The sequence below is a fragment of the Ambystoma mexicanum genome, chromosome 6q (genome assembly GCF_040938575.1).
Source record: "Ambystoma mexicanum isolate Mex_15411 chromosome 6q, UKY_AmexF1_1, whole genome shotgun sequence".
NCBI classification, from domain to species: Eukaryota; Metazoa; Chordata; class Amphibia; order Caudata; family Ambystomatidae; genus Ambystoma; species Ambystoma mexicanum.
This window is the reverse complement of record NC_090937.1, coordinates 768,014,818-768,029,546: the sequence shown is the minus strand read 5'-3', so window position 1 is coordinate 768,029,546 and position 14,729 is coordinate 768,014,818. Positions and strand designations below refer to the sequence as shown.

At 46.7% G+C, this 14,729-nt stretch overlaps 1 protein-coding gene across 2 annotated transcripts in view; it reads right to left on the bottom strand.

Annotated features, from left to right (window-relative positions):
- The window catches only part of TMEM131L (transmembrane 131 like), a 909,664-nt gene that overhangs the window by 644,749 nt on the left and 250,186 nt on the right, over nucleotides 1-14,729 (bottom strand). The window lies entirely within an intron of this gene.

The following is a 14,729-nucleotide window of genomic DNA, read 5'->3' as shown; positions in this document are numbered from 1 at the left end:
AAACTCTTCTGCAGACAGAGAAGCCATTTAATGATGGCAGTATCTAGTGCAGAAATATGGTCCACAAGTAAAACATGTGAAACTGCGGTTGAAAATTAGTTCAAATGCAGTCTATTATGTCCAATGTTGGGAGGTGGGCGAATTGGAGTCACTGAGTAACAGGTCAGAATGTTAGGGCACAGATAGAAAAGGGTACATAAACTTCCACCATGATGCGTTGCCTTGTGAACATCTTAACAGAGAAATATTTCCACCCAGCCTGAAGCGGCTGGTTATTTCCGTTTATAAATGGGAAAGAACCAAATCCTTTTGAGCTGTTGGCCTCTTGAGAATATACTAAAAGTTATTCCCAAATTAGAGAAAGGGAGGGCACACCTGTATCCAATTAAATCCCCTTGGATGCACCTGTGATCCTGGCATCTGAAAAGGTCATTAAATCAGTAGCCCGGTAGATTCCTATAAGCCGGTTCCTAGAGGACCAATTATCCTACTAGATGTAGACTAGGAATTTCTCATGAATATAATTTACAATAGTTTTATGAAATAGTGGACAGCAAAGAAAACAAGGTTTCTACTGCTTATGTTTACTAAATGTTCTAATCAATGTTTCCTTTTACTCCGCCTTAGTTTGTTTTATGTTAAATCACAAGTCCTAAGAATCAATTTTTTGCTTTTGTAGATCACCGCAGCATTCCCCTTCTGTACGAAAAGGAGCGCTAGACATGGAAAGGATGGCAGACGCAGGGGAGCAACGCAGGCGTGAAATAGGTTTGCCTTTCAGTGACCCCAGCTCGTCGGGTCTATGGGATTCATATTTATGTCTGAAGCAAAGTACCCATTAGCTCTCCAAATAGACTCTGCGCAGCTCTCTACATTCCTCTGTTGCATGGTCAACAATTATCTTCGCAAAAACTAATATTTTCTCTTGACTCTGCTAAACAGGTACATTATAAAAAAAAAAAAAAAAAAGATGAATTTTGTAGTACACTTTTAAAAACCACAGAGGTTATGAGAAACAGTATGCTGGAAATGGCATACATTATGATCTCACGACCCCTAAAGAGTCTCTCTCATGATTGTCTTTACAAGGATTAGTAAATTGGGGGCGGGGAGGACAAGAAACCTTTGTGTAAGAAGTGCATAAGAACTGGCAGTAGCCATGCAAGCAATAGAAATATACATAGCAAAAATAAATGGAGGCATTTTAAGACATTCGCAGCAGGTTTTGAAGCTGTTCATGTTGAGAACTTCAGGGACTGAATGAATATAAAAGTAGGTGACCACAGGTCTTCATCAGGTATGAGAAATGCAACTATTCCGCATCACTTTTTGATGGCATAGGCTGGCCAATTTGGGATGCTCTAGTTTGCTTTAAAAATTAGCCACGCTCTAGTCAATAAGTGTTTCCTGTCGCGAGAGGACAAGCAGCAATGGAACTTGAAGTTCCATTTGGTTTTCGGCTGCACCGGTTTCCCAGTTGTCAGCCCAGCAATTTGAAAAGCCCTGGACCCTCAGATGTTTAATGGAGATATTAGTGCAGTGAGTTTTTCGGAGGAACACAAAAAGGGACAAAACTCGACATGCACAGGTGATATGATATGATATGATATGATAAGGTATTTGTAACGCGCCTATACACAAGTGTTTCAAGGCGCGACGAGGCAGGGAGGGAGGGAAACAAGGGGAAGACAGACAAACGATCCTACTAGGCCAGGTGTCATTCAGATCGCGCAAGTGCAGAGGAAGGGGAAAAGGAGAAAGTGCAGGGGGAGGAGGTGGGGGGGAAAGTGCAGTACAAGGTAAGTAGCGTAAATAAATAATAAAAATAATAAATAATAAATTAAAAGGGCCAGCTGGTGGCAAGTGCGAGGTAAGTGCAGAGCTGGGAAGGGGGCTGTAGGGATACAGTGACAGTCCCGCAGTGCAGGGGGAGCAAGGGAGGCAGTGCAAGTGGAGAGTGGCTGGGCCCTGGACCGAGGTCGCTGAGAGTGGCCCAGATGCAGGTATAGTGCAGAATTCAGTGGGGAGTTAAGCAGGTTTAGCAGGGGAGAGGGAGAGAGAAGGCAGAAGCGAAGAGGAAGGTTCTGAGGTGCTTCCGGAACCGGAGATGGTTCACCTCAAGTTTCAGGGAGGCAGGAAGGCTGTTCCAGAGGGAGGCCCCTGCTGCGGAGAGAGATCTGCCCCCAGCTCGTTGCTTCGAGAAGCGGCTGACCATGAGGGAGTTGGAGACGGATGAGCGAAGGGCTCGTGAAGGAAGATATTTAGGAAGAGAGAGTTGAAGGTATTTAGGCCCCAGGCCCCAGAAGGCCTTGTGGACAATGCAGAGGGTTTTGAACTTAATCCTCGCAGCCACTGGGAGCCAGTGAAGAGATTTCAGTCCTGGAGAGATACGGTCCCTGGGCTTGAGGCCAAGGACGAGTCTCGCAGTTCTGTTCTGGATAAGTTGCGGAGAGTGGAGGCAGGCAGATTAAGATAGAGGCTGTTACAGTAGTCCAGCCTTGAGAGAACCAGGGCTCGGGAGACAGTGAGCTTCTGGGGGAAGGAGAGGAAGGGAAGAATACCTCTGAGGAGGTGCAGCTGGTAGTGTGACTTCTTAGAGACGTCAGATATATGAGGAGAGAAGGAGAGTGTGGAGTCGAAGATGACCCCGAGGTTTTTAGCCTTGCAGGTAGGGGCAGGAAGGGGGCCAAGGGAGGCCGGCCAGAGAGCTGCAGGGAAGGAGGGAGTGGATGTGCCGATGAGTAGAATCTCAGTCTTACTGGCGTCAAGGCAGAGGTCGTTGGCGGCACACCATTCCTGGATAGCAGACAGACAGTCGGAGATGAGGGAAGGAGAGGAGGAGGCCGAGGGTAGCCTGAAAATGAGCTGGGTATCGTCCGCATAGCACTGGAAGTAGGGGCAGAGAGTGGCGATGCGGTGGGCAAGGAGTGCCAGATACTGGTTGAAAAGCCAGGGAGAGAGGTTGGATCCCTGGGGGACACCACAGGTGGAGAAAAAGATGTCAGAGAGGAAGGAGCCCATTTGGACCTGGGAGGGTCGACCGGAAAGGAAAGAGGTCAGCCATGCCAGAGCCTGACCAGTGATACCCAGGTTATCACGGAGACGGTTGAGCAGGATGGCATGGTTGACAGTGTCAAAGGCAGAGGAGAGATCGAGCAGAATGAGAACACAGGGAGTGTTGGAATCGAGGTTCAGGAGCAGGTCCTCACGGATGTTCAGGAGAGCAGTTTCCGTGCTTCTGGCCGCTCTGAAGCCGGATTGATGGTCATGAAGATTACCAACAGATTCAGCATGGAGGTTAAGCTGGGAGATGGCCAGTTTCTCCAGGAGCTTGCCCAGGAAGGGAGTAATGGAGATTGGGCGATAGTTGGCCAGGCAGGAGGGGTCGGAAGAGGGTTTCTTGAGGAGGGGGTGCACAAGGGAGTGCTTGAGGGGGGATGGGAAGACTCCAGAGGCGAATGAGTGGTTGCAAAAGTTAGCCAGGGCAGGAGCCAGGGAGTCGATGTGATCCTTGATGGTTTTGGAGGAACAGGGGTGAACCTGTTTAGACGAGGCTTTCATAGATCGGACTTGTCTGGAAACCTCATCAGCAGAAAAGGGTGGAAAAGCAGAGAAGGAGGGCGGAGGGGCGGCTGCAAGAGAGCAAGAGGAAGAGCCGGGAAGAGAGGGAGGGAGGAGAGAGGAGGAGAGCGAGGACAGGATGTCCTGAGTTTTTGAGATGAAGTGCGAGGCCAGTGCAGTGCAGAGGGCCTGGGAGGGGACAGGAGAGGTAGAGACTGCAGCAGGGTTGGCCAGCTCCTTGCAGATTTTAAAGAGTTCGGCCGTGTTGTTAGAAGCCTCAGAGATGCGGGCTTGGATAAGGGCTCTCTTCTTGGTGAGGACGGAGAGCCGGTATTGCCTTTGGAGCAGGCGGCAGGCCAGTTTGTCAGAGGATGAACATGAAGCACGCCATTTCCTCTCTGCCACCCTGCACTTGCGTTTTAGGGTGACGAGATCAGAGTCATACCAGGAGTTACATTTGGCTTTGGGCTTCAGGCGGATTCTCATGACGGGGGCAAGGATATCGAGAGTATCAGATATAGAGGAATAGAGCATGGAGAGGGCTGTGTCAGGGTGGGAGTCAGCCGAGGGGGGAGGAGGGGGCGAGAAGGTAGCAGCGAAAGCCTCAACTGACACGCGCTTCATGGGTCGGATGACCGAGAAGGTGGGTGGCAGTGGAGAGGGTGGCTTTGCCTGTGGGGTAGGGAGGGAGAGGTGGGAGGATAGGAGAAAGTGATCGCTCCAGGAGAGAGGAGTGGAGAGAGGGAGGGGAAGGTCAGAAGAGATCAGAGCATCAAGAGTGAGCCCTGCAGAGTGAGTAGGCCCAGACGGGAGAATAGAGAGTGAGAGAGAGTTGCAGAGTTCGCGAAAGAGACCAGTGGGGGGACAGGAGGCATCGAGGTGGATGTTGAAGTCACCGAGAAAGAGGAGTTTGGTGGTTGAGGACATGAGTGAGGAGGAGAGGTCAGCCCACTCAGAGAGGAAGGAGGAAATTAGACCAGGTGGCCGATAGATAGTAGCCACGTTAAGGGAATGGCTAGGAGAGAGAGAGAGAGAGTCGGCAGACAAGACATTCAAAAGTGGAGTAGGTCTGCGTAGGAGTGACAGTGGCAGGAATCCACTCAGGGAAGATAAGGGCAACACCACCCCCTGAACGGTTGGGCCTGGGCACGGAGAGGATCTTGTAGCCGTCAGGTAGGAGTGTGTCGAAGCTGGTGGCAGAGCTGGCAGTGAACCATGTCTCAGTGAGACCGAGGACGTCGAGGTCCAGTTCCTCAAGAAGGCGACAGATATCAGAGGAGTGCTTGATGGCAGAGCGAGAATTAAGAGTGGCAATGTGGAGAAGGTTGCCACCCTTGAAAAACTTCCGGGGAGGGGTACAGATCAGAGGTACGCCCTGCGGAGGTGTTAGAGAAGGAGTTGAAGAGGGAGCAAGAGAAGGGGCAGGGAGGGAGGGGAGAGGCAAGGTAGCCGAGGACAGAGGAGGGGGGACAGCGGGAGCGGAGAGGAAGTTGATGAGGCGTGGGAAGCGTCTATCAAAGAGGTGAAGGTTGGCCTGAGGGCCTTGGACCAAGACGGTCCCGTTAGCATAGACATTAATGATGGCCTTAGAGGAGTGGAAAGGGGCCAAGAGGACATCCCAACGGGTGCCACCATTAATGGGAGAGGAGGAGAGCCACCACTCAGTAGGCCACAGTATACATGAATATTACATTAGGGCTCTTTTATTTCGCGGGTGTTTGTTTCTCCAAGATACTTCCAAAGGACACTACACTAAGAAATTAAAACTGAGTGTGTTCAAGAAGTGATCTTTTAAGTTGAGCAGGTAAATCAGTCGACAGAGGCCCAATTCCCGGAGGTTTGCACTGGACCAAATCAGAAGATGCCTCGAGAAAGAACATCTCATCATTTATTCCAGTGCAAATCTGTATCAATCAGGCCCACAGTGTTTACTAGAAGTGAAGCTGGAATGCTAGAGTAGACAGCTATTCTGTCTCCTATTGCAAAAAACAGAACCGGGAACTGCCAGCAACGCTAGATTGTTTTACTTGTCCTTTGTTCTGAAAAGGGATATTATAGAGCAGGTCAACAAAGCGAATTGGAACAAGAACATATTCAGCTAGCGACCAGCGAATACAAATTCACAAGAAGGATCATCTTTTATTATAGATGTAGCATGTATTAAAGTTCTTCCTGTGATATTAATTTTAACCATGTGAGCAACTGGAAGAGAACTAGTGTTAACTGTGAGTAAAGTGTTTTATTACCCACATTTCTCCCCCACCCCACACCTGTTTTAGATGATCCAGTGGCCACAATCTCTGACTCCAAGGTTTGAAGAGAGGGTTGGATTGGGCGATAAACACATGCTAGCTACTGGTCTCCCTGGAGAGACAGGCCCTGTCCCCTATTCTCCATTACATGTTGCATCTGATAACAGCTGTGAGATGTTGAGGAATGGCATGGTAGTATGGTTTTTTACGTGGTATGCAGTGAGCATGGACCCAGAGTGAAAGTTAGATGAGCAGGCAGGGGTTTCCCTCATGTGTATTCTACTTATCTGTAAGTGAAGTTACCTGAATGAATCATAAGAAAGCTGGAATCTTACCTGGAACGTGTGGCCTGAGCATCAATGGACCGCCTCTTCTAATAACACTTCGCCATGCAACTTCGAGACTCAGACATTGTGTGAGGAGAGAGCCGGACAGACAATCCACAGACCTAAGCGCAACACATTCTTCTTCCCAAGCAAGGAGAAAGCCATATCGGAATCTCCCTGAAATAGGAGCTTACTTGAGAAGTGATACACTCATGAGCTGTTGTGTCTCGCAAGATTAGCAGCCATTTACATGCAGCAGCTATCATCCTGAAAACTAGCAAAGGAGGAAGACAGAAGCTAATCCTTCAGAGAACGAACAACAGTCTACAAGGAGCCATACCTCATTCATTGAGCAACCAACCCTGACTTACAACACTACAGGACTATTAGCACAATCAATTCTATGAAGAGCTGGCAAGCATCTGTAGCACCTAGAATTCCAACACAGGGACTAAGTGTTGTGGCGCCTCTGCAGAGGTCTACTGACCCTCTCACAGAGGCGAAAACTTTAGCACTCCGATTCTGTTTCTGCCGCCATCATTTTTGCCTTCAATGCAAACAAAAGCTTGTTGCACCCATTACCAGCATCCACATTTTCAGCAATAATGGCTTGCAAGCAGCAACTGATTCTTCTGCAATCTGAAGTTCCTGCTGGACTACTTGGAGATTATAGCATGGTTCCTCAAGTGGTGAGAAACAAGTGTGGCCCTTTGCTCCCTTGCATGGATTATCTGCATTTTCAGTGCTGCAGGCTGGATTCAGATGGGCCTCCCAGTTGTTAGAATGCAAGTAGCCGCCCTGTTAAATGCAATTGTGCATCAGTTGGGCTTCTGGGCCCAATCAATCAGGTGGAATGCACTATTTTGCCAATGGCATGCACGGTAGGACATGTCGTACTTGTCAAAACAAGCAGGACTCCACCAAACAGAGAAGGACTCTGGGGAAAACTCAGCATGGCTCAGAATGGAACACATGGTCTGCGTTCATCACTCTTCCGATTTGGAAGACCTTCCTACAACAGTTCTGGGCTAAATATACCCTGTGGGCGTAGTATCCTGCATTTTGCTTCAAGTACATACTTCACTGCTCGAGGCTTACATGTCAAACACTGACACTGCCATGGCATGAAAGAATGGTCTTTTCCAAGATCATGTGTACAGCTAATGCAAGCAAGTTCATGAGCGTTTCTGCAAACCAAGTTGCGGATAGAGATCATTAACTAATATCCCGTCCTAACACATGCAGCTAATGTGATATCTGTGTCTAGTAATGAAAAGAAAAATAAACTTTCTGGCGAACAGTTTTAGATGTAGGCAATCAACGTTGTTTCAGAGAGCCTTGGAGTCAAAAGCAGCTACATGGAGTCCTTGCGGTGACTTATAGGGTATTCAAGGCCCTTGAGACAGCTGGGACCTCTGCTTGAAGATGCAAAAAGGGGAGATTTTCTCAAAGGAAAGGAGTGTGAAGTCCTTCTCCTGCCCTTCTCAGCCAGGCGGCCTGCCAGAGAACACCTGCAGGTGTACCACTTCCAGTGCGCATAGTCCTTGGTTCTAGTGCTTCAGCAGCAGTCAGGCTTTCTAACAGCACATCACACCAAATGTCTCCTGAAGAGGATTGGGGTGTGGTGGGTCGTTCTCCTTCCTTGGAAATCCCGATATTCACCCCTATGGTAGGGGATTTTGAACAGAATACCACCTCAATAATGCTTGAGTGAAATCTTCCACCTAGAGTCAAAAACGATATGCAGGTGGATGGGGGTTTCCCCCCCTTTAATAATTTTTGACACAGTAGATTAGCTGCTTACAGTAGGCTTCACATGGACGTATCTCAGCTGTTGTAAAAAAGGGGTTTTGCCGTTTGATGTCAGCTTCCAGTATGCTTTCTCTGCTGGAGGCTTTGTGGAGCACAAGGAGTAGGGCCTAAAATGGCAGAGCACTTCCTCTGGGGAAAGCGCCACTACTACTTCTACTGCTCTCATGTCAGAGTTCAAAGAGACTACAATCATTTTCTCCCTGGTGTCACTTGCTATTTGCGCTGTGCTGTTGGTCAGAATGAGGCGACAAACCAATAAATGGGTGCCATGATTCAACAAGGTTTATTATAAAATAATTTAAAAAACGCCCAATTTTCCTTATCCTAAGGGTTTCCCTGCCTAACAACTAAACTAGGGTGCTCGTCTTCAACAGTCAAGTCCAAAATCAAGAGTGTCCTCCGTCCCAAAAGCTAACCTGCCCTGACCTTATCATTAGTACTATACAGAAAAGGTCCAGGAGAATGACCCCCTTTTCCTGGATTGCTTGATCAGCACAGTTCTCAGTTCTCCTCAATAGGGGATCTTTAGATAATTCTTCCAGTTCCTTCAAGCGGCTCATCCAGGCCCTTGCATAGGAGTTCCTTTGGTTTTGTCAGAGTTCTATCTGCACTTCTTTACAGTTCAACTGTGTCTTTTTAGACCATTGGTAATTCACAATACTTCTTTCTTCTATAGGGCAAATACACTTGTCGGGGCTCCCCTCCCCCCCTTTCTTTATCCATCTTTTCACAGGCCCGGTCCGGCGAGTCCTCATATGACTCGTTCTTTTAATCTACAGGATTCTCACTCTTCTTGTAAGTTTGCCAGTCACTGGGACGAGTAGGATTTATCCCATTCTGATTTTCACTCTTTCTTTTACCAGACATTGGGACGAGTGTGATTTGCCCTGTATTATTCTCGCTCTCCTTATCAGTTTACCACACACCCGGATGAGTAGCATTACTCCACTCTTTATGTTTAGCTTTGTAACCTCCGTAGGTATCACTGTCCCCCTTTAGTATTACGTCTGTTTCCCTGGGTCAACCGCTCTTCCCATGTCGTGCATGTAGTGGGGCGGAGTCAATGGTTCTCTGTTCTTTCTTGTCCAGCACACGCTACTTTGCAGGTTGGCTTATCCACTTTCTTCCATTTTTCTCATGACACCCTCTTTGGAGTCCCAACGTGGTTCCTCTGTTCCTTTCCCTCTTTATCACCACCTCTCGCATCAGGTTCCCTCCTGGGAAGTCTCAGTTTGGCAGACCTCTCCGGATCTGCTGCCGGCGTGCTACTCCCTGGGGAACGTCAGAGTTTGGGCTGTGCATCAGCCATAGACGAAAGTCCCTCCTGGGACAAGCAGCCTCTGGACACTGCTTTTCTCACCTGGTTTGGTGCCGTGCAAACCAGCGTTCTCCCAGAGTCACCGGCTCTCCTCAGCCAGCCGGTTTGAAATTCATGGGGTTCTCTCTGTGGCTGTCAACATGGCCCTTTCTTTATGTTGGACTTGTTCTTTGCTACTCCGTGTAGTTTCTTTGTCACAGTATTTGATAGACAGACATTCTTCATTACTCCAGCTGGAACTGGATTAGGTATGTGATGGTAATCACAAGGGAGTCACTCATTGGAAACGGAATCCTTAGCCCCGAAAAGGGAAATCTCCCTGTGAGGTTGTGCTTACCGCTCCCCTGCCCCGCAGGGGAATGTTGCAAAGAGGACTCACCTCCTGAGTCTCACAGGAAGGCCCTCCCCCCCCGGGGAAAGTGACTGATTTCCTCGATTCATCACAGCTGGCAGGGATTCATCGGTGGTATGTCTTGTTCCTCTGAGAAGGTGTCAAGCCTCATCGGCAGAGAACAAAGGGAGCCATCAGAGCTGGGCCAAGCAACCAGTGTTTACGAAAACCACCCCTAGACAGTAATACTCAAAATCTCCGACAACTGTAATGATGATATTGGATGGTTTTGGAAATGCATAACTAATTCCCCATAGGCCACAATATCAAACCGCATATAGCTTTATATTTAATCCTTACCAAGCTGCCAAGGCTTTTGGGGGTGGGAGGTGGTAATAGAAGCCCACTGTTAAAGGCAGCCCATGGCTGCTGAAATTAATTAGCTTCCGGAAGGCTCTTGGTTAGGAAAATACATAATACTCTGTTACTGCCATGTTGCCAAACTACACAGCAACTGCTGGGATGTCAATAGACGGGGTCCAACAAAGTACACACATGCACTATACATTTTCAACAGCAGACATTTAGAAATGGATGCACGATTAGCAGAGCTCACTTTCTGTGGGAGGAAAACCAGCATCATTTTACATACTAAAAAGAAAGAACCTCTGGCATGCGCTCCCGCACAGATGGCACTTCTGTACAATTATTCAACATTTCCTTCAGGGAGCAAACTGCAATAACTGTGGGATCAACTCACCATTTTTTCCAAGTCTATTTGTTTAGGATAGGAGGTCATTCTCCAAAGTTTTTCATATTGAATGTAGTGCCCCCATAAAACAATCAGCTAAGCATAAAGCCTGGGATTGTCAATCGGAAAATGACACATTACAATTGTATTACAATAAATCCTTTAAACTGTTCCTATGCTAAAGAAATAGCTTCGTACTCGTGAAGGAGGTTGTGAAGTTGGCTGGGATACATGAGCTTTCAATTCGTTGTGCACTCACGTCAACATTTTTGATACATCTCTAAAACATTTTTTTACAGGGCATTGAAAAGAACGTACCAACAATTTGCGACTGCATTGATCTGCATGGAGTAAATCTGCTTCAAATGGTCGTGAAAATTACAAGTTTAAGAAATTGGTGTGCTATAGTGCTCCAATGGTGTTAAAAAGGCAGTGAAAAGGTACCTCTCATTAGCTCTTTGGCCGTTTGTGAAATTTACCAAGCAAAAACTAAATCAACCTCGCCCTTTCAGGAGCACTAAGTAAAAGGTCTTTTGTAGAGCCACAAACAGTATTGCGGAAGTAAAGAGCCACAAAAGATAAGAAAAAAAGCTGCTCCGTTTCCGTAATGATAATGGAGAATTAATTTTCCAATAACTGCAAACAAATTATTTGGACAAGAAGACAAAGGTGGGTGTTTGTGTGGGAGATAAATTTAAGACACCAGAACAATAGTCAGTCGAAGATGCAGAAGAATGTTTTGGTCTATGTGGCCTTTCTTCAGATCTAGATTTTTTTTGGGCAGTTGAGGTCTTCTCTCTAGATCCAATGGTCCCACATTCCCGGAGGACTCTGCCTCTGGGGAAGGATACGTGCATTCTTTGAATTCATTGAGCTAACATACCAGGTGACCAGTGTCTATCCCTCAGCGTGTTCACGCTGAATCCTTGACATATATCACAATCTTCAATAGCAGGATTAGGGTATAAGCAATAGATGCAGTCTTCATGCTTATCCCATCATAAACATTTGTCAGACCACAAGTAGAACACGCCCAGAATAGGGACTATCTGGGCCTGTTCTCTGCGAGACATAGCAGTTGTAAATCACTTTTCTGACAGACATTTTTCTTTGCAGATGAATTCATTTGTAGAACAACGTCTCCTTGCAAAAAGGTGTGCAGACTCATATCCAGCACGACATGCATTAAACATCTGAGCGTGGCCTCTAGGGGTGAGGCTTAGTACTAGATGTTGCATTGCTTGGCACCAAAACACCCAAAATCAGGTCGATATACTACAAAGCACACGTTTCTTTCTTTACTGTAAAGAAGGAAATACATAACCAGGATTCCCTGCACGACAACGGGAATATTCAAAGCATGTGAAGCTATGAAAGATCCAATGCTGGAGAATTGCAAATATTTATTCAAAGTCATCTCTAAACTACAGGAAATTTGCATCCGTTACCAATGAAACATTTCAGATCAAAATATCCACGGAGAGTTTAGGTGATCCGGAGCACAGAATAAGAAACCCGGAGTGAAAAATGAGGAAGGAAAGAATGCTTTTCAACAGAAAAGGCAAGTATAACCTTGTAGGAGGCATTCGATGACAAAAGCTGGGTTCCTCCAAAGCATGCCATTCTTCCTGAAACACCATGTCAGCAAGCATGCGAAAATGCTAAATGCAGTGTGACCTACAGAAAACAAAACATTTGGAGAAGAGGTATTCATCCTGAATCTAGAATCTGAAAATTTCAGTGTGAAGTAAGCCACCAGCATCCGTAAGCGCTTCAGACTTGGGACCGCGAATCTAAGAACAGTCGAGAAATAAATATTGCCATTTCTTATTCTGGGATTGGGTCAGTACTCGGGCAAGGTCATTTTGAAGAATAACAAATGTTTCCTTATGTGTCATGTTGTGGAAATAAATATGCATATAATTGCCACACTCGGCATGGCTACATTCCATTATGCCTAGTTTTTCATTAGGCACAGTTAGCCTTTGCCAGATTCCCTTAGGACTGGTAATCACAGTAGGGCTAGATTCCAATATGCCCAGTTAGAACGGCTGGTACAGCTTCAATTCGTCTCAGTACAATGCAGGTTCATGTTCCATGGCACTGTGGTTATTAGCAGCCAGTGCAAAATGCTGCACATGCAAATGGCTGTTAAAACTTGAAAACATGGCTGTGGCAAGAATTCAGAAATTAAACATGGCTTCCATGAAAATGGAAACATGGCTTCCATGAAAATGGAAACGTGGGCTCCGAGCAGAACTCCCATACCATTTCCATGGCCTGTGCAAGGCGGGAACTCCAAGCGACAGGAAGCCAGACAGTGCTGGGGAAGCCAGAAGAAAAACAGGCGAGTTTAGTTGGGAACAGGAAGATGGGGACCCTGGGGGTCCTGGTAGCAGGCAGAGAAATCTTAGTCCAGGAGGAAGGCACCAGATGGCAGGAGTGAATGCAGGCTTTTATCATGAAATAGAGCCCATAGAGAGCCCATATTCTGCTGCACGCTATCGGCCGACACTTTCACAGCAGGGTAAGATTGCATATGGCCACTTAGGAAAGGAGCCATGACAAGATCAAAGGACAGGCAGCCTGTTAAAATGATAGGCCAGGTAATCACAGCACAGGTACAACTTTAGACTAACCAAAGCAGGTGGAGCAAGCTTCCCTATTAGGGCTGCCTGTGCCTGGAACGCACTCCCTACGGAATGGAGAATCAATCTCCCCTACTCTAGATTCAGATGCAAGGTGAAAAGTTGGCTTTGGACTAACAGCAATTAACCTACTGATCTCAATCTTCTCACGGCGTACCTTGATTCCGACACTTGATTATCTGATTATCTGTTTGATCTGATTATCTGACTCCTGACCAAGGAGACTCACATACTGAATCTCATGTATATTGTGTAAGTGTATTGTATATATGTTAATGTATCCTCTGTATGTATGTAACCTAAGCCTAAGTATTCTTGCAACTGCTGCGCCCGGCTACCCTTGGGTTTGGAGCGCATTATCAAAAAATAAACGAAACTAGGTAAAAGTGTTCCCACTCCTAGGCAGTATTTCTTTGTTCAGTTTACATATTGCGAAAAATAAAAGCTTTGCTATCGATCATATCACCATACAAGTACAGTCAAATCCTAAATGTAACATTGATGCAACACTAAATGGTTCAAAAATATTTATCCTGTAAATGTGTTTCTTAAACGATGGTTCACTTAGCCCCTAACCTGCTTACATCTACCATTTCTGAACTTTTCAAAAATAAGTTCCTCCTGAACGTGTTTAAAGGTTCCTCTCTCTACTGTTCGGGTTCTTACAACCGCTTCCCCAATCTCCTCCCTCTCCCCCTTCTTGAAGCCTCTTGGCATTTTATAATGTAACTTTAATATATCTTAAGTGGTTATTTAAACTGTTCTTGCCTTCGTGCTGCTATGCTATAGGATTGCAGTGCACTGCAGGCAGAATAAGAACGCGCACTATTCCGATTTCTAGCCCGTGTTGGTGGCAGTGGAAACTGTATTCTCACTGGCGCAACCACGGCCCCAGCACAGAGCAGTAACCACCACAGACCGAGTACAACTTTCCCAGACACGGTGGGCCACATTGTGAAAAAGGCATGCGGTAAGCGCAGTGTGTGAAGACTATGCCTCCAGTATCGTGACCTCAACAGCAGTCAGACTGAAGGTCAGGAACAGTCTGAGGAAGGAGCTAAACTCTTGCAAACTCAGGGGACTGTGACATACCAGTGAATAATTCAGCAGCGACGGTACTTTACTTCATGGCTGGGATACTGAGCACTGCACACTAATTTGCCCTAACTGGCATCAGCACAGGGAGCGCTATAGCCATGAGGACATCCAACTTCGGTACTTCCATGCAAATGCTCAGAGGTTCGGGAAGCCTGAATGCAAAACATTGCCATGGAGACCTTTAAACCAACAATTGTGTCCATTCTTCTGTTCGAATTTCACGCACTTTCCTGTTCCAGAGTAGTTATGAGGAATGCAGTTAGTGTTGCTTGGAACTAGAAATCGCACATGAAAATCGCAATGAATTTGTGAATTACTGAGAACTAGCCAAGCGAGGGTTGTCCGTCAATGGTATGGGGCATATCCCTTGGTTTCAAGATACTCTTTGGACTTGTGGGGTGACGGTGAGGGTGGGTGTGTACCTGCAATGACAGTATGACTGCAAAGCCTCAACACCCTCCACTGTTCATTGAAACTGCCTGTCTAGCAAGGTCGGCCTCACCTACACGCTCCATTCAATGTTCGTACACAGGCGCGTGTTGCAAGCCCCTCCCCCCTATCAAACAAAGACAAGCCTAGCACCACAAGCCCCACACTCTTCATCTCCATTTACAAATGTTTCCCAGATAATC